Here is a 20,684-nt window from a genome sequence, read left to right as displayed (position 1 = left end):
TAATGGCTCCCACAAAGTCAGCTGGATCCGTAACATTAAGAAGCTTTTAAACGACATTGGTTTGCCAATTATTTGGGAGCTTGGAGTTCCCCCATCCAAGCATGATCTTAAGCGAGTTTACTGGAATTGGGTGGACGAACAATCTAAGGGACCCAAACCAAGGAAGGCTAACTGAAGAGTTTAAACAGCATAAACCCAAGCCTTGCTTGGAGCCTTACTTGGATTTCATCAAACAACCAAGGGATAGATCGCTGTTCATCCAGTTCAGGCTGGGAAACCTACCCTTACACGATTACACCTGTAGGTGGAAGCCCCCGTATCAAACCCCATCTGACTGCCCAATTTGTGAAGGCGTCACTGAAAGCATCGCTCATGTTTTTTTCGCATGCCCAGCTTACGGAAAACCGAGACAGAAATGGCTAAAACCTGCATGTCTACTGCTTGGAACTAGGAATCATTCTGTAGCTTTGAGAATACTTAAGACTGACACTAGCACAAGCTTAGTCTGTGGGGTTGCCAAATTTCTGAGCTGGGTATGGGTAATTAGAGCAAAATCTATGAGATGACCTAGTTTTTAATAATTTTTTTTAATTCCACAAAGCTGCTAATGTTTAATATGCCTCTTAACTTATTTATTGTAACATGAATGTTTTTACTGTAATTATCTCTGCAAAATGTAAGATTTATGAATTGTGGTTTTTCTTTTAATTTTTGTATGTGCTTTTATGATATCTTGTGCATATCGAAATAACGCTTTGAACTGAACTAAACATAGCGATTTAAAATGAATCCACTTCTCCATAGGAAGCCAGTGCCGCCCTCGAATAGTAGCACCCACAGGACAAGAGCGCGGAAGACCCACCAACATTCTAGCTGCAGAGTTTTGAACACGCTGCAGCTGAAGTATCTCCCCTTTATTAGCCCATAAAAGAAGGGAACTCGCATAGTCCAAACACGATAATATAGTTACCTGCCCGATTAGCTGTCGTACTGACGGATCAAAACATTTCAGAAGAGGTTTAAGACCTCGTAGCAGACTGACACAGAAGGCGGCTACATTCTTTGCATGGGTCTGGAAACTAAGAGTAGAGTCCATCTAGAAACCAAGATTTTTAACCACTGTCTTGGGCGTAGGCATGTCTCCTAGGGCCGACGGCCACCAATGCTCACTCCACAATGTAGCAATCGAATAGGGGTAACCCAATATACCCTTGTAGGCTTGGGAAGATTAATAATTGAGGTAAAGGGTAGCTACAAGGGATTTTATTTGGTGACTAAGTACAGTTAATTTAGCATGAATTAAATCTGGAGTTCAACAACCAATCAAACCCATTAGTATCCGCAGGATGACTGATATTTTCAAAAATTATTCAAACAATACATTCACTGAATCATAAGAAGAGGAGACTATGAAAAGAGCACACAGCAAACTAATTATATCTGAAAAACTTGTATTTTGAAGAAATCAAAGGATCTGAATCATGGGGTTATTCAAGAGTCAATCATATAATAAAAAGTCATGAATAGCTGTACATCCGAATTAACTGGACAATTCATAACATGTCATCAACTCCATTAACAATTAAAGAAGACCCAATTCATGAATGTAAAAAGGTTTCTTTCAGTGCATAAATGCTGTGGAGATGATGTATTGGTCGACGTTTCGGTCTTCCTTGTTGGCATCTACAAGACCATCATCAGGACTAGTATTATTCGCAAAGAAAGCCCCTTGACAAGACTGAGCGCAAATGTAGCTCGTCTTCAATGTAGGATATATATATATATAATGGTCCTAGGAATCTGGAGCAACAAAACTGTTGGATCATTGATGCGTTAAATAGTTGACTTCACTGGGTATTTTAATTAGGAAGCAAATCTCGTGGTTTAAATCGCACGGAGCAAAGCCCCATAGAAACAATCCTTCAGTGTCTCGAGTTGACATGCATTTTTTCCAACCAACAAAACCTCTGTTTTGTTAGCATTTAATTGCCAACAATTGGTGGCCATCCATTCAGCTACCGCCGCCATCCTATCTCTAAATCTGGGGGCCGATGTAGAGGGCCCCTCAGCTAAGGTAACAACAAGCTGCGTGTCGTCTGCGTATGAGACCATGATAAGGTCCCACTGTTTAGTGACAGCAGTGAGAGGCTGGACATAGAGATTGAACAGCGATGGAATCAATGCTGAGCCCTGAGGGACCCCCTGCCCAATGGAGTGGGTCTGGGAGAGGAACGGGGGGCAGACACTCGGAAAGATCTATCCGTCAAAAAAGATCTGAAGCATTCCAAGGCCGACCCAGTGACCCCCGTTGCTTCTAGTCGCAGAAAAAGGATGCCATGTGACACTGTATCAAAGGCGGCGTGAGATGTAACAGAAACAGCGCCGCACTTTGACCGGCATCAAGAATAGACCGGAGATGTTCAGTTGTAACCAAAAGAGCCATTTTCGTGCTATGGCCCGGTCGAAAACCTTTCTGCGATGGGTCCAGGATCTTATTAGAGCTCAGGAATTGAGTCAGCACAATATTAACATGTGCTTCTGCAATCTTGGCCACCCAAGGGAGAAGAGATATAGGTCTAAAATTCTCGGGCTTAGAGGAGTCTAACATGGGCTTCTTCAGAATGGGTGACACCCATGCCTGTTTCCAAGAAACCGGAACAGTAGCAGTAGCAAAGGACAAGTTAAGTATTTGACACAGCGGTTCCCGCAATATCGGGAGCAACTCACTAAATTGAGAAGGCCTCAGAGGATCAGAGGGTGACCCAGTTTTAATTCTACCAGTCAGTCTGGTGAACTCCTCCTCAGAGATGTTCGGAATTGCAGATAGCATCGAACGAGTATCATCAAAAAAAGACGAGGAGACAGAATACAAAGGAACGTCAGGGTGACTACGTGGCAACGCCAAAGAATTAACCACAAAATGTAACATGCGTAGCAAAAGTAAATACCGATCACAAGTCATAACTGCTGGAAATATGGCTGTTGCCATCAAGGGACTGGAAGACCAATATGAAGCCAGGTTCGGCTTCCTTACCAAACCCATCAATAAAGTCAAACCCAAAAACTTCTTCAGTTCTTCCAGATTTGTCGGATTCCACCGGGTAGCTCTAGAGTGGGGGCTAAGTTTGTCACTGTTGTCCCTCAGAAACTGTTCAGCATACAAATTAGTCTGCTCAACAATCTCACCCAAAAATACGTCATCCATAAATAACTGAAAATACTGTATAGGCAGAAAATGTTCACAATCCACTCTGCACCCTGCATCACCTCTAAAGGCAAGGCACTACCGGCTGCACCATGTTAGGATCAACCCAGAGTCCAGCACTTCCAGTAGTAAGACTAGCAGCCTCAGGCTGCAATCCAAATGCCTCTTGCACCATCGGCACAGCAGTATCCTCCTCTAAAACAGGCCCTTCATCTGCACTGAAGGAACCTTCATCATCCGATGATTCCATGTGGAGAGAAAACTCACTGCCAGAATCTTCCCCTCCCTCCTCTCCCTCAGACGCACCGTCAGTGTCATAATCCGGCTCAGAGGAAGATTCAAGAAGCATACCAACCACCTGATGAGCAGTCATTCTACGGCTACCCATAATGATTACTAACAAAGGTAACTTGACACACAAGTCAACAACAACAATCACTATGTAAAATAAGCAATGAACAAAATTCACCTTTATCAAAAATACCTATAGACTGCAAAACAATACCACTCACTTGCCAGAAGCAGCTAAACTCACCACCACGTACTCTGCACAGACACAGTATGGACCAACAATATCCCACTAAAAAAGAAAGAGAACAAAACACATCATAAAGATTTTCATGCACAAAACACTAACTAAATGCCACTATGACACCACTTACAAAAAAAGTAATTCATACATTGCAATATTACTCATTTGGAGTACATGCAACAAATATGTTTTTCTTACCTAAAAAATGCAACTATACAAAACTGCAGAACAACCACTGTTGAAATCACAAACAGGAATCAAAAGCTTTAGACTAGATTTAAAAAGAAGAAAAAAACATTAGAATCACATATACAAAAAATGCACCAGTCCATCCTGCCAAGCTAAGGGGTAGGTGGGCCTAACAGTATAACATCAATAGGGGAGCAACCCTTGCCCTTGAGGCCACCCCCGCCAAGACAAAAAAAAAATCTGGTGTCTAGTGGCTTCTGCCCCCATTGGGGACAGATGGGACTAAACACATGCTGCTACTCTGCCGCTCAAAGAGGGCAGAAAGGGCCACAATCATCCTCCCATAAAAGGGAATGACCCATGTCCAAGGGGCGGATCCCCAACATAAAAATAAACCCTTGTGCCCTAGTTGCCCTACAAAAAAAACAACAGAACTGCCCTTCAAGGTGATACCAAAGGGGATGATGGACGGAGCGCATGAGCAAATCTAACACTCACCCCCAGTCAACTGATCTTGATTTAATCCATCATCATTGTTTAGCTCACTTCACCAACCAAGTTCAGACATGCCCATATGCAAATCAGACTGACCCTGTGCGCTTTGATTGCCATAAGTTGGCAGACATGGGTTCCCTGCTCACTTTGCCACTGGACTCAAGCTAACCTGGCTGATAACGGCTGATTAGCCAGTAACCGGTCCCATTATGGTTGTTTCCGGGCCAGGGAAGATATGGCTTGGCAGTTCGGGCTGGACTGCTCCCATGAGGCATAGGGTCAGACTAATTTGCATATGGCCATGTCTGAACTGGGGTGCTGGAGTGACCTACACTAACTAAAACCTATCATCATGGACATACCAAAATGGCAAGGCAAAATACATGCACCAAAAAGTGACCTTTGCCCAAGGGGGCACTCCCCACTACATGTACCCAATTGGCACAGTGTGTCAAATACATTATTACAAATTTTAATCTGCCCCCCAAAGGGGGGCAAACAAAGCAAAAAGGATGGCCCCGAAAAGGGAGCGACCCTTACCTAAGGGGCCGCTACCCAAAACAAAAACAAAAAATGTGGACTTCCTAAAATGGCCCCCAAGGGGTGTGACACTTGCCGAAGGGGCCACTTCCCAGCACACCCGAATTAATTTCTAAACATTTGACCCTCCCAGGGGGGCAGCCAAAGGCTTACAACTTGCCCCCAAAAGGGGAGTGACCCTTGCCCAAGGGGCCACACCCCTGCTTTTTGCCCCTGTGCGACAATCTTTTTAACAAATATTGAAATTCTGCCCACACCAGGGGGCAGACAAAGCAAAATAAATTGCCACCACAAGGGAGAGCAACCCTTGCCCAAGGGGCTGCTCCCCGAACACACAAACACTGCCAATTTAAAAAAAAATAATCCCTGCCGTCTAGTGGGCATTCCTGCTGCACAATCGCACTATCGTGCAGCAGAAATGCTCAAAAGAGGCATCGAGGGAAAGGAAAACCCTTTTAGTTTAAATCCCCCCCTCCCCAGCCCCCAAATGTACCTGTTTCTCCTCCGACGCGCAGGAAGCAAATGGCTTCCCTACGCGTTGGAGGAGAAAGGGAACCTCCAATGACGACAGCGAGCCTCGCTGTCGTCATTGGAGGTCGGAGGGAGCGGGGGGAGGCAGGGGAAGGTCTTCCCCTGCCTTCCCCATAAACAAGATTTAGATCGGGCACCCACGGGGGTAGCCCCAGCGCTCGTCATGATCACCCGAGCACTGTATGCCATGACGAGCTCAACTCGTCATGAGCATACAAGGGGTTAAAAAAAATAACAATCGATCCCCAGTAAAATACTGGATAATACAATTCACACATATATAAAATGGTTACTGCTACGAAAATGTCATAAATTAAATTTGTAAACACTTTAAATGTTGTCGGTTAAAAATATATACCGAGACAATGTGCAAGAGAAAGTCCATAATTCAAACATATACCAAATAGTATTTTGGCACTCCTTTTTATGTAAATTATCCAATGGTAATTCTATTAAATTATAATATTAATTTCCTCAGAGGCTGAATCATCTTCCTAAAACTTTGGCTCTAAAAATATTAGTTAAGAATTTGGTCATTCGAAAGGCAAACGTTGTTTGAAAACCAACTGAGCATCATTACAAAGTGTCCAGCCTTTGTCACATTTTAGATAGACAGTGTAATGTCCAGATGTTGTGGAAGGACCATCATGGGAAATTATTGCTACTGCTACAAACGTCCATCCTGATATTGATAGATGACTTGCTACTCTGCAAGCCTTTGTGGAGCCATTGTGGGGGAATTGAGCCCGGATTATCACCTACCCACACTCGCTGGTGCTCTCACTGTCAGCCTCCCCTGCCGCCGCCCACACCATCTCGCGGCCGCTGTAGGGGGAGACTACAGCTCCCAGGAACCCCGGCGGTGACACGCCCACCTGCACGGACTTTCGCGCCCAGGACGCTCAAAAGGGAGAGGCTACTTTGGTGGAGCGGGGGACTCTGCAAGCCTTTGTGGAGCCATTGTGGGGGAATTGAGCCCGGATTATCACCTACCCACACTCGCTGGTGCTCTCGCTGTCAGCCTCCCCTGCCGCCGCCCACACCATCTCACGGCCTCTGTAGGGGGAGACTACAGCTCCCAGGAACCCCGGCGGTGACACGCCCACCTGCACGGACTTTCGCGCCCGGAGGCGCTCAAAAGGGAGAGGCTCCTCGCGCATCGCGGGATGCGCGCGGGCAGCCGCCGGGATAAGCCTGGGCAAAGGGCGGGCCATCTGTGGCCGTCCGGGGCAGGAGGAGGCAGGGCTGGGCCAGCCCTCTGACAAACAACTATGGGTAAGCGTAAGAAAGCAACAAATGCAGAAGAGGGGGGAAGAAGGCCAAAGTGCACAGACATTCGGAGACAATCATTTCCTACCTCTCATCAGCTGTGGGGGCCCTCACAAAGGAAATTGCAAATGCCGAACAGGAGCTGGGCTTAGCACCCTCTCCCCTTACAAACCGAACACGCGCTACTGACACCGTCCAGGCACCTCACATTCCATTAGAGCCTGAGGTGGTTGTGCTAAATTCCAATTCTATTGTTGCACCTACTGCTTGTCACTCCCCCGGCAATTCCTCAGCTCTGCCTTCGTTACAGCGTACCCAGGTGACCGGCCACAGGCCAAAGATGATCACAAAAAGGGGAAAAAAAGCAGAAAGCGTTGCAAACATAGCAACTGTGACTAATGATAATCTTGGCGAACAGTTAGAGGCCTTGTTTATTGCCCGCATTGAGCCTCTGTTACTGGGTATAGCGAAAGACATTGTGGAAACCCTGAACACTTGCATCGCTGGCCTATTAATGAAATGTGCCCTTATTGATACTTTTGTCAACAAACATGCCCTAGATCAGGAACCCCACAAGGCGGGCGTGGCTCCCTTAGGTAAAAGAGCTAATGAGGTAGTTAGAACCCCTGGACCTATGTTGACCAGTAATGGGGCGGCCCCAGATAATGCCAGGGTCCGGGATTTCCACACAGCTCCTACTAGTTCAGATGTCATTCATCCAAATCTAGGCCCCCTAGGTAGCCTTGCACAGTTACGATGTCCAGTTACTAGCATGCGGGTAAGGGGCTGCCAAGTAAAATTAGACCTGCCCCCGGAGGCGCCCCCTTAGTTGCCACATTCATTGGAGTTGCTCCACTTAAAGAGGGAGAGTCTGAACCTGTGTCTGACCTAATAAACAAGGCTAGACTATGGTGTGCTGAGTCTTGTAGTGGCGGGAGGAACATCTCTAACAGGATTATTATGGCGAGAAGGGTGGGTTGGATTGGAAATTGCAGAAAGATCATCGAGGGGGACTGTGTCATAGTAAATTTCGACAACTCTGATTTGGCTGACAGATTGTTCTGGGATGGCTCGGAGATTTCAGAAACAGGTCAAATGAGACCGGTTCCCTTGGGTTTTTCTACCCGCCCCCAGACACACACCACGGGGCACGCCGTCCAGCCATGGTAGGGGGGGGAGTTCAGTATCAGGAGGTGTAAGATCAGGGGGGGCCAAGTCGCCCCGATGGCATTTCACCCTCAGATAGTTCATACATCTGTTGAGGGGCTTGGGCCGTTTCTGAGCAACCGATTTTTCCCTCTTTCAGACATAGAGGAAAATGATTGACAGCCAGTCTCGATGCCGCTTGTCACACCCGGGGTTTTTAACCCTGATGTGACAGCGGCCTATAAAATAATCAGTTGGAATGTAGCTGGCATCAGAGCAAAAAGGGCAGACACAGCTTGGGTTGATTATGTCGCCAGCCATGACATTATAGCCATTCAGGAATCTTGGATGTATGACATTACAAAGCATGCTTTTACCACGCATGCCTTTACAACGCGGTATTTACAACCATGCCTTTACAACGCATAGCGCTTTCGGGTGCTGGATAGTGAATAGTTTAATTTACTATTCCAACTCCAGTCCCCGTGGATAGTAGGGAAGGTGTTGGATAGTAAATTAAATCTACTCCGTATCCTATAGAGCGCCCCCCAGCGCAATGCGTTGTAATGGTTTACGTTGTAAATACCGCGTTGTAAAGGCACTACGTTGTAAAAGTTGCGTTGTAAAGGTTGTTCACCAGGAATCTTGGGACCCTTCCTCTAGCTGTTGGTTGGATGGCTTTACCAGCTTCGCCGTCCCGGCCATCCCAAGCATCGCGGGCAGAGCAAAGGGTGGCCTCATCTCCCTTTTTTCGTTAAAACTCATGGGGACACTAAACTTGGTTAAGGCCGGTTCACCAAATCTTTTAATTGTGGAATGGGTGATTTCCCCTACCCGCAAAATTATCCTAATTAACTTTTATAATTCCTGGGAAAGGGACGATGGTAATGAACACATTGTCTCCTTGGAAAACTTTTTATCCAACCTCAGTCAAAATAATTACACTAATTTCGAGCTCATCTTAATGGGCGATTTTAATATTCACCCCTGTAGCGACCTATGCTACACAGGAGAGCATGAGGGACCAACAGGCTCGGTGGCACCTCATTTCGAGCACACAAAGTCAGGGGAGGCCCTCGAAGAGTTGCTGGCCAATTTTAATATATTTGAACCGATTAATACCGAGGGGAGGCAAGAACAATTACCTATAAGGGTACTGACCTTGGTTCAGGAATAGATTATATTTTTTTGACCCCCGGTCTCCTACATAGGGTCGTGACCTATAAAGTAATTGTTTCGATATACAGTGAACACAACCCGGTGTTGCTTGAGTTGTACCGGGGCGACCCCATGGGTTTTAAGTCCTGCACCTCTCAATTGGGGTCTGCCCTACTTCCCACGGACCAAGGGAGAAGGCTTTAGTGGGCAAAGGTGGTCCCCAAATATTTCACCGCAAAATTATTCCCCAAAATTGAGGGTAACATGGCGATATGTCAGGATCAAAAAGCTACCAACCTAGAAATCATGGGGGCCTTTGAGTTAATATGCGTACAAATCTCAAATGATTTGACGACTAAAGCAGGTCAGGGAGGTAACAAGCCCTATAGATGGTTTGACTCTAACTGCTCAAGAGCCCACAGGGCACTAAAACAAGCACTGAAATCTTCCCCGAGAGACAATGCAGTTATTGCCAATTTGAGGAAGGTGAATAAGTTAACAATTAGTGGTAGGAAAAACGACATAAAAAAGGCAGCATGGGAAAAACTACTTTTAATCGACGTACTGCGCGACAGCAGCCAGTTCTGGGCCACAATTAATCAGCCATTTTTCTCAGACTCAGATAACACGGTCATGGACTGTGTTATCTCTGATGATAAATGGCTCCCTCATTTTAAAGAAGTTTATGGTGACTCAAATTCTGGCGCCCAATGTTGTCCACTGGTGGCCCCTGAGTCTGCTCCCCTACTTTTCAATCATGACGAAGTGGAGAGAGCAATTTTAGAGACCTCGAAAAATAGGGCGCCGGGGCCGGACGGCGTACCGGCAGACCTTTACAGACACTCACCGAAACTTTGGGCAAAGCTGTTAACAAACGTCTTTCGCGCTGCTAATGGTAACACTTTCCCTACCACCTGGGCCACCTCAATCATTGTGCCGATCTTTAAAAAGAGGCAGCGAGATGATCCGGCGTGCTCTATACCCATCTCCCTCCTAGACTCTGCGATTAAGATACTAGGCAGAGTCTTATTGTTTAAGTTAAGGGACAACATAGAGAGAAGTGGGGGTCTTTCAAACATACAATATGGGTTTAGAGAGAAGAGAGGCACTCTGGATTAATGTTCAAACTTGCATCTTTTAATTTCTAAATATACGGTAGCTAAGGAGGGGTCACTATTTTTGGCCTTTATGGACCTCTCCTCGGCTTTCGATTTAGTAAATAGGGCCAAGTTGTGGACAATCCTATTGGAGACTGGGATTGACCCGTCACTTGTAAACTTCATGGCGTCCCTTCACCAGGAGCTGTTTGCTACGGTTAGGGTCACCAGGGAGGGCAGGTGCACGAGTCGTTTTAAATCAGAGAAAGGAGTGCGTCAGGGCTGCATTTTGGCCCCCGTTCTCTTCACCATTTATATTAATGGTCTGGGAAATTATTTAGAGGCAGCAGGGGTGGACGTTCCACGTGTAGGAGATGCAACAATACCGGCTCACGTATACGCGGACTACGCAGTTTTATTAGCCTACACTGGCATTGGACTCCAGAGACTGTTGGACCTATTCGGGGCCTATATGGACCGGCTGGATCTAAAGATAAATGCTAAAAAATCCCATTCGATGGTGGTTGGCCACCACAGAAATAAGTGCAAACCCAAAAACCTTTGTGTGTAAGGGTGAGGTGGTATCCAGGGTTGCTGTTTTCCCTTACCTAGGGGTTCTCTTTGACAAGAAGGGGTCGTGGGCCCCTCAAATCAAGGCCAAGAGCATATCCGTGGCTAGATCCACGTCAGCCCTTATGGGATTCTCAAAAAGGTTAGGGGAGAGGCCCATGGAGGCCCTCTTAAAAGTTTATAACACCAAATGCATTCCAATTGCCACATATGGCTCACCGTTATGGGGCTATGTATCTCACGAAAAGATCCAAAGAGTGGAAAATTGGTTTTTGAGATACCTTTTGTCTGTTCCCCAGTCCACCCCTACCTTTTTGATCCACTCTGAGGTGGGCCTGGACTACGTTACAGACAGGCTGAAATTGGCCCCATTAACATTCTGGGCAAAAACATGGCTCAATCAAGAATTAACTCTGAATCATGCTATCTTGATTGATGTCATGGCATTGGATCACGTAAAAAATACCCTGGCTGGAATACCTGAGAAATACTTTCACACAGCTAGGACGCCCGGAACTCTTTCTGTCACCATCTAGCATTAGGAGGGAGGACGTTAATTGGATTAAGAAGCACTTTATAGATAGGGCTAGATTGGCTTGTGAGGATCAGGAATTGTTGAAACCTACAGTTAGATTGCGCTATATGCTATCAATTTCCCCCTCACTTGAGCCATATCTTAAAATCGTAACCAAACCTTTTCATATATTTTTATTGACCAAATTTAGATTCGACCTGATTCATCTTTCCCTGGGTAGCTACCAATCATGGTCCAAACCAGAAGGGTACATTTTCCCACCAAGATACTATGCATTTTATCATGTTTTGCGGGTTTTATTCGGTCATAAGGAAAAAATATTTGTTACCAATCCTGAGAGAGGCCGGCTTTATTCAAGTCAGGCCCGCACTAACCTATCTCCAGTCGTTGAGTAGCACCCGCATTATATTTTGTGTGGCCAGTTTTTTAGCGGCGGCAATTAGATCTAAAATAAATAATGTGCCACTTAATGTATTACCTTAACTAACTGTATTATCTACGCTGATTCTAACCTGACTAACTGCAGTGTATCTGTTTATAAGGGCCCTGTACTGAACTTGTAAATATATGAATTATCCGTTTTTATGTATGTATGTAAATCTTTTATGCCTTTTATGATTTTAACAAATCGAATAAAGTGTATTTGACTGACTGACTGACTGGCTTGCTACAAAATGTTTTATTAAAGGTGTTAATTTTCTTCCATCAGCTGTACAACGTTGCATCGTTTAAATTATATATTGTCCATATCTTTGTATAAATAATGTTGACAACATTTCTGATTTGCATTGTCTGTACTCCATGTTCTGGTTTTCTGCTTTAACTAGTTTATTGAAAGTCACTGACTTACAGTCATAAGACTTCGGTTAAATCTTTCAGTGTCTATGTTAGTACTACATGTATACATACAATTTTCACAATGATGTTCCCATTTATAACAAAGGCCAACAAGGTTTTCAATTTGTATACCTTCATTTTACAATATGATTAGCATATACATTAGAAATTCCTGAGCATCTAGTTGGATATTTTGTGTGAATTGTGTAGAACAAGAACATACATCCAAAAGATTACGAATATCACAAACACTTTGTATTTTACTTTTATCAGTTCTCAATTTTTCATAAACGCAATACAACAATGAACAAAATCTTTCTTCCCAATTCTCTATCATTTTCAGGTGCAAACCTTCAAGAAAAAAAACAACATTGACCACTACATTAGCATAGCAGTTGACACCTGAACTATTTTCAAACTGATAACAAACAATCTCTTCAACAGTGTCCTTTTTCTTTTTGCTTGCAATCACAAAATGATCTTCTTTTTTTCCCTTCTCCATACCTTCACTACAGATATTCTCATGCCTTCTTTTTCGACCAACCACACTCTTTTCAAATACAGGATATTGACCTAAATTGGGAGCATATGTTTTTCTTAACCTATTATACTCTTTGACACAGTTTCCATCTGCAGTAACCTTTGTGTCATCAAAAGCAATCAAAAACAGACCAGATAATGTTCTGACTCGTGACAAAGCAACATATGCCATACCCCCTTTAAACACAGTATTTCCAATGTTCACCAAAGCACTGTCAACACTTAAACCTTGAGATTGATTAATAGTCACTGCATATGCCAGAGAAACTGGAAACTATTTTCTACGGACATATAAATCTTTAACTAGCAAAAAACGAACTGAACAACAACCAATTTGTTTAACGTCTTCAATCTGATCAAATTTAATTTTTAAGAAGTCAATACCATCTTTTTTTTGATAATTAACAAAATCCACAACTTTGTCCTTTGTGCCATTAACAAAATCTTGTTTTACGTCCAAATTGCGCCTTAACATAACTCGACAGTTTCTACATGCATATAGATTCTTTTCTAAAGCAGTAGTTTTAGATATTGATTTTTCTATAGAATCCAATTTTGTCTTTAATTTTTCTGTCAAAATAATAGTGATTCCTTCATGCTCTATTTCATCGATGGCTTCCATTTTTATTATTTCTTCATTTTCCAGTTTCTAAAAGTTGTTTGTTGAATAGAGAATACTCACGCAGTGTTGGCATTAAGCAGATTACAGATTTGTTTTCTGCAATTTTCATGTATGTTTTCTCAGGAACTACATTTTCATTTGGAAACAAATTGGAAAGTTATCGACTCTGCAAAGCTTGTTTGCCATGTTCAGTCAGTTGTCCAATTCTTATATCTTGGAGAATAGTTCCATAATCAACATCATTTGCCTGTCGCATATTTGTAATGAGTTCGTTGTATTCAAAATATGAAAAAATTGTCATGTTTCCAACACTACCAATAGACTTTCTGGTGTCTTCATGTGCAAGTGTTTTAAATACTGGTTGTCCTTTTACAGGAGTCAGTTGCAGTAGATCTCCAACAACGATGACATTTTTTCCTCCAAATAACACGTCATACTCTGTTTTAAGAACTTGCTGCATTCTTAAATGCACAAAGGCAAGCATTAAGTTTGATACCACGCTTACCTCATCAATAATGAGAAGTTTCCTTTTCTTCAAGACTCCTGAAACTTCACAACAAGCTTCTCCAGATAGCTTGCGGTATTCCAATTTGTTTTCGTGCTCTACTGGTAGCATTAGTAAACAATGTAAAGTCATTCCTTTAATGTGTGCTGCCAACCCAGTTGGAGCAGTGACAATACAAGACAAATGCGACTCAGTTGTTTTCTGTAGATAACTGGTGATTACTTTAATTAAAAAACTTTTCCTGTTCCAGCTTGTCCACTCATGTACATTCGGATAGGTTGAAAGGACGAGCCTGAGCACTCTTTCTTTTCATGAAGTAATCCATGGTCAATCTGTTCTCTCACTTGGTTATATATTTGTTTTTGCTCAAAATTTAGTCGTTCTTCCAAGTTTGCTAAGTTTGTTACATCTTCTTGAGCTTGATGCATTACTGTTTCCACCTCATTTATGGCGAATGTTGCTTCAGTTTTTAACAATTAGTTGTCCTAGTGGATCTTGACTCAGCGCAGCAGAACTTTGACTGTCTTCAGAACTGTCTCTAGCAATCTCAGCTGCAATTGTAACTTCCTGTTCAATTTAACTTTAGTGCTGGACTTTTTGCATAATAGAATCTTCTCACTAACTTCCGCATTTGAGTAGGATGTACCCCAACATCCTGAAATGGTGAAAAACACTTTGACATACTTTCCTAGAAAGACAAGCCAGAGAATGACCATGCAAACCAGTATGTTTTCTCACTCTGCAAGGGTCTAGTTCTTGCAACACCTTAATCTTTTGTTTAACACTTTTTTTTACTATATGCTTGTAAGAAACTGCGTAATTTATCAATAGATTCTTTTTGTACACTACAAATACTACTGCAATCCCAAGTGCACACTGGGACTTTAGGATGTCTGCCTAGAACTTCATCAGTTATCACTTCTTCTGCATTTCTGGAATCCATTTTCTTTTTCTCAATTGGACAACCATTTCTAACCTCATAAGCTCGACCACTGGTGTCAACTGCATGCAACAAATCATTGGTCAGAAAATAACTCTCTTCACAAACAAAAGGCTCAGAACTTGAACTGTGTGTACATTCACCCCAAAAAATCACAAAAATTTGTTCTATTAATTACACTTTTCCTCTTACTTTTGGTCTTCATTAAATGGATTGGTTTATCTAGTGATCGAATTCTGTTTAATACTAAAATGAAGTTTCATTTTTACTTCAAAAGACTTTTCAACAATGGATTCAATATGCTTCTTCTTTTATAAAATAGTGTTCTCTTTTTATATTTCTTCGTATCTTTCATAAAATTATTTACTACTCTGTTGTAAAATAATTTTTTGCGGTTGTTTATATTGATTTTCTCTTCTTTTGCTATAAGTTGGATCCTTTGTATGTATATTGCCTTTTTTCCTTTCCTATTCTTTGCACTTTTTTATGCTTGGAACATATTCAGTGCTTTTAACATTTTCAGGTTTTTTTCTGACTCTAGTAATATTTTTTATAAAGTTATTTGTGGTCTTACCAGAAATGTTTCTCTTTTTAGCCACATTATGTTGGTCATCCAATACTTGTGGTTGAGTTTTTTTAAAGTAAGTATCCTTTTCTTTTTCTTTCTTTCTCCGGCATGATAACTTTATTTTAATAATGATAAACAGTATCTGTAAAAAATAATCATGAATAAATGTTTATTAATAACTTTATAAATTATACTTTTCTATTACTATACAAACACATTTCATATAAATTTTGATTAAGAAATTGTAGGCCTGAAGCACAACTGCAAAGGGGGTTAGACCACTCCATGCACAGTGCATAGCAGTTTGAAGCACTCCATAACACTAAAACCTGGCTCCCTTCATGCGTACATGCATATTAACTAAATGATTACAATACAATAAGGAGACACACTGAGTGAATTCATAATTGGTTTACTTTTACTTTAGTGAATAGATTAGTACAAGGTACATAAACAGTCACTATGGTTTTGCAACAGTACAAATTTAGAGTTTAGTGTAGTGCAGTGGTGTTTGTGTAGTGTAGGGTGTCGTACTGATGTACTGTTCTAGGGTAGTGCAGTGCTGTTTGGGTAATGTAGGAGGTCGTGCAGGGGTACATTTAAGGTTTAAGTCAGTGCAATGGGGTTTGGGTAGTGTAGGGGGTAATGTTGGGGTAGTGTTTTAGGGTTTAGGGTAGTGCAGTGGTAAATGGGTAGTATTGTGGGTCGTGCTGGGGATAGATCTAGGGTTGAGAGTAGTGCAGTGGTATTTGTGTAGAGTAGGGGGTCTTGCTGGGGGTAGTGTTTTAGAGTTTAGGGTAGTGCAGTGGTGTTTGAGTAGTGTAGGGGGTCGTGCTGGGGTAGTGTTCTAGGGTAGTGCAGTGGTGTTTGGGTAGTGTAGGAGGTCATGCTGGGGTAGATTTAAGGTTTAGGGTAGAGCATTGGTGTTTGGGTAGTGTAGGGCATTGTGTTGTGCCGGGGTAGTGTTCTAGGGTAGTGCAGTGGTGTTTGGGTAGTGTAGGAGGTTCTGCTGGGGTAGATTTAAGGTTTAAGGTAGTGCAATGGTGTTTGGATAGTATAGGGGGTCATGCTGGGGTGGTGTTTTAGGGTGTAGGGTAGTGCAGTGGTCAATGGGTAGTGTACGTGGTCGTGCTAGGGATAGATTTAGGGTTTAGGGTAGTGCACTGGTATTTCTATAGTGTAGGGGGTTGTGCTTGGGTAGTGTTCTAGGGTAGTGCAGTGGTGTTTGGATAGTATAGGAGGTGGTGCTGGGGTAGATTTAAGATTTAGTGTAGTGCAATGGTGTTTGGGTAGTGTAGGGGGTTTGGTTGGGGTAGTGTATTATGGTTTAGGGTAGTGCAGTGGTAAATGGGTAGTGTAGGTAGAAGTGCTGGGTGTAGATTTAGGGTTTCAGGTAGTGCACTGGTGTTTCTATAGTGTAGAGGGTCATGCTGGGGTAGTGTTCAAGGGTAGTGCAGTGGTGTTTGGATAGTATAGGAGTTGGTGCTGGGGTAGATTTAAGGTTTAGGGTAGTGCAATGTTGTTTGGGTAGTGTAGGGGGTCATGCTTGGGTAGTGGTTTATGGTTTAGGGTAGTGAAGTGGTGAATGGGTAGTGTAGGTGGTCATGCTGGGGGTACATTTAAGTTTTAGGGTAGTACAGTGGTGTTTTTGTAGCGGAGGAGGTCATGCTGGGGTAGTGTTTTAGGGTTTAGGGTAGTGTAGTGGTGTTTGTGTAGTATAGGGAGTTGTGCTGGAGGTAGTGTTTTAGGGTGTAGAGTAATGCAGTGGTATTTGGGTAGTGTAGGGGGTCTTGCAGGGAGTAGTTTTTTAGGGTTCAGGGAAGTGCACTAGTGTTTGGGTAGTGTAGGGGGTCGTGCTGAGGTAGTGTTTTAGGGTTTAGGGTAGTGCAGTGGTGAATGGGTAGTGTAGAGTGTCGTGCTGGGGGTAGATTTAGGGTTTAGGTTAGTGTAGTGGTTTTTGTGTAGTATAGGGGGTCATGCTGGAGGTAGTGTTTTAGGGTTTAGGGTAGGACAGTGGTGTTTGGGTAGTGTAGGGGGTCATGCTGGGATAGTGTTCTAGGGTAGTGCAGTGGTGAATGGGTAGTGTAGGTGGTCATGCTGGAGCAGTGTTTTAGGGTTTAGGGTAGTGCAATGGTGAATGGGTAGTGTAGGTGGTCATGCTATTGGTAGATTTAGGGTTTAGGGTAGTGCAGTCGTGTTTGTGTACTGTAAGGGGTCGTACTGGGGTAGTGTTCTAGGGTAGTTAAGTGGTGTTTGGGTAGTGTAGAGGGTTGTGCTGGGGGTAGGGTCTCTACAAGAGTAGAACACATCAACCAACCAAATCATTCTCTCGCAATTTTCCCAAATGGACACTGACTGATAGTGTGATTCTAAACAAATAACAGTATTTCTTATAAATGGAGTGTATAGATACTGACTGGGGAAATGTAGGCCTGAAACACAAGTGTGAAGGTGGTTACACTAACACTTACATAGTACATAGGATTTGTAAGCACTGCATGTCCTAAAGCCTGGCTGACTGCAACAGTACATGTACTTATATGTCTGCAAACACATCAACCAACCAAATCATTCTCTTTAAATTTTCCCAAATGGACAATGACTCACAGTGTTATTCTAGACAAATAACAGTATTTCTCATAAATGAAGTGTATAGATACTGACTGGGGAAATGTAGGCCTGAAACACAAGTGTGAAGGTGGTTACACTACTACTAACAGTGCATGGGAGTTTTTAGCGCTGCACACCCTAAAGCCTGGCTCACTGCAACAGTACATGTACTTACATGTCTGCAAACACATCAACCAACCAAATCATTTTCTCTCAATTTTCCCAAATGGACACTGATTCACAGTGTGATTCTAGACAATTAACAGTATTTCTTATCCGCCCCTCACGTCTGATCACATAGTTTAAAAGGGGAGCATCATCCCCGCTGCGCGGTAGCGCGCGGGAGCGCGCCGGGAGAAGCCCGGGACAAGGGCGGGACCGTCTGTGGCCGTCCGGGGCCGAAGGAGGCCGGGCTGGGCCACCACCCCTGGCCTCTGTGACATTTCTCCTTCCACAGTAAGTGACATAGCTTCCCTTGTACATTTTCGTTACCATTATGGCATCTGCTGCAAATACAAGTCCTGTAGCCAGCCATTTAACGTCTCTTCCTGCAGAGACTGGTCCTTTGGCCATTGGTCCTTTAGATAAATTCTTTTTTAATCGCTCACTCGTAATAGATAAAGAACTAACTTTGGCAGAGAAGCGTGCCGAGCGCAGGCTTTCTATTGAAATACTTAAGAACACTATGGACAAATTTCCAAACGTAGTCTATCCCACTTTGGTAACCCCTTTATCATCTGTGAGCATCCCGGTTACAAACAGAGACTCTGAGGCCCCGGGGGATAAATCAACTGAGTCTGTTGCCGCAGTTTTAAATAACACCAGTGATAGTACATTTGACCAGCTATCGCATATTGACGCGGGACCTCATGTTGTATCATTCAATTCTAAAGCTGGGGCTAAAAGGAAATGTCCAGTTTCTGTTAAAAGGAGTAAAAAAACGGTCCAACCACTACCAAAAATCAGGAAGTTACATAAACTTTTGATCAGTGGGAATTCAGCTAAAGAATCAGCGCCAACAGGATGTGTAACGTCAACTATTCCTATTTCCCAGGATAACCAAGATAAAGTGGACAATTCATGTTCTGTTCCAAAAGAATTAAGCAGTGGTTGCTCTGTACTATTGGCAAACGTGCTTCCGGAATTGGAAAAAATGTTTAGATTGGTACTTATTCCCATTGAGGATAGAATTGCAAAACTCATAGATAGGTTAAACCACTTTGAGCAATCAACATTAGACAATTTCTATTCTACTAAATCCCTGATTAAAAATAGTAGGTTGGAAACAAGCTCAAATTTTCAGATTGAAAATAACCCCCACACCCAGGATAAGGGTAGAAACACAAGAAATGGCTCACCTTTACCTTCCAAGAAAAATAAACCCCCAGCTAAAGTGACTACAAATCCACTAGTTAGGGCTGAGAAAGCTATTTCAGGTTCTGAACAATCCGGGTCCAATTTAACACATTCTGCCCAGTCTCCATTACCCCAGCCACAAAACCAACCAGCTGTCGTAGACGTTGTGGTCACTCCATGCCAACAAGTGGGTAAAGCTTCAGTTCTTGTGAGCACAATTTCCGATGCATGTATACCTCCCAATGCCACGAGGGTAGGAAATAGGGACTGTGTTAATAAGTTGGCTGCTAAAGCCATAACAGCTCCCCTTGTTAATAACAAACAGGGGCCGAAACCAGTCCCTCAACCTCCTCCACAAGTTCCCAAACCTATCCCAACGCCCTTGCAAAAGCCACCTTATAGAAAACCCCCGATTAATCTTACTCCAGACTCCTTCCCCTATGTGGCAGTTCTCATCAACGTACCACCGCTACCCCCAGGCCAAAGGGAAAATTTCCAGATGCTTAAAAACAAGACCATGCACTGGTTAAAGGAAAACCGTCCTTTGCCGGGGGACATTGATGGGTTAATAATAGGGGCAAGGAGAATAGACTGGATGGGTTATACATCTAAAACCCTGGGGGGAGACTGTATAGTGGTCAATTTTCAAGATCCTCGGGTGGTGGGATGGATAACAAGGCAAGGATGGGGAATAAATAAGGGCGGCATTGGCATTGTGGACCTCACCTTTTTCTACCCCAGACCATCAAGTGTAACCACAAGCCTATTCAACGAGCCTATAGCCCCCGTAAGGGCCCAATGGCCAGGGACTTCTTTACCACCCCTCCATGCCAGTTTCAATTGTAGCCCACATACATATAACAATCCCTATGTAGGTTGGAAGGACCCAGGGTGGGGCTATTGACATATTGATACTGACAATATAGGTGGAATTATAAAAGAAGCAGAGGAGCTAGGAAGTGTTTGTGGTAACGTTATTGCTACAGACACCAAGGAGAATAGTTATGATGCCGGGTGTGTGGTCGATGAATGTGGCTCTAGTGTAGTAACAATGATACCAAATGTCTTATACCCTGTAACAGATGATTTAGCCATGGTCACAGTTGATGACCCAGAAAGGCTGGTAAACCTAACGGGGTTATCGATGTCGTCTCATGAATCTCCAACTGCTAAATCTTGGGATGGGACAAATGTAGATATTGGTACTTTTTTGTCTTGGAATGTCGCCGGATTGGCTAATAAGTTGGATTCCCAACTTTGGGTGGATTTTATAAGTGGTTTTGATATTTGTTGTTTTCAGGAAACCTGGGCTTGTGATCCATTATTTTGCTTAGGTTACTTGAATTACTATATACCTGCCACAAAAGGGGGGAGAGGGAGGCCAAAGGGTGGCCTGACTGTGTGGGTTAGACAGGGTTTGTTTATCGATATAAAAATCC

The sequence above is a fragment of the Lissotriton helveticus genome, chromosome 2_2 (genome assembly GCF_964261635.1).
Source record: "Lissotriton helveticus chromosome 2_2, aLisHel1.1, whole genome shotgun sequence".
NCBI lineage: Eukaryota > Metazoa > Chordata > Amphibia > Caudata > Salamandridae > Lissotriton > Lissotriton helveticus.
The sequence above is the reverse complement of the archived record's forward strand: the minus strand, read 5'-3'. Positions refer to the sequence as shown.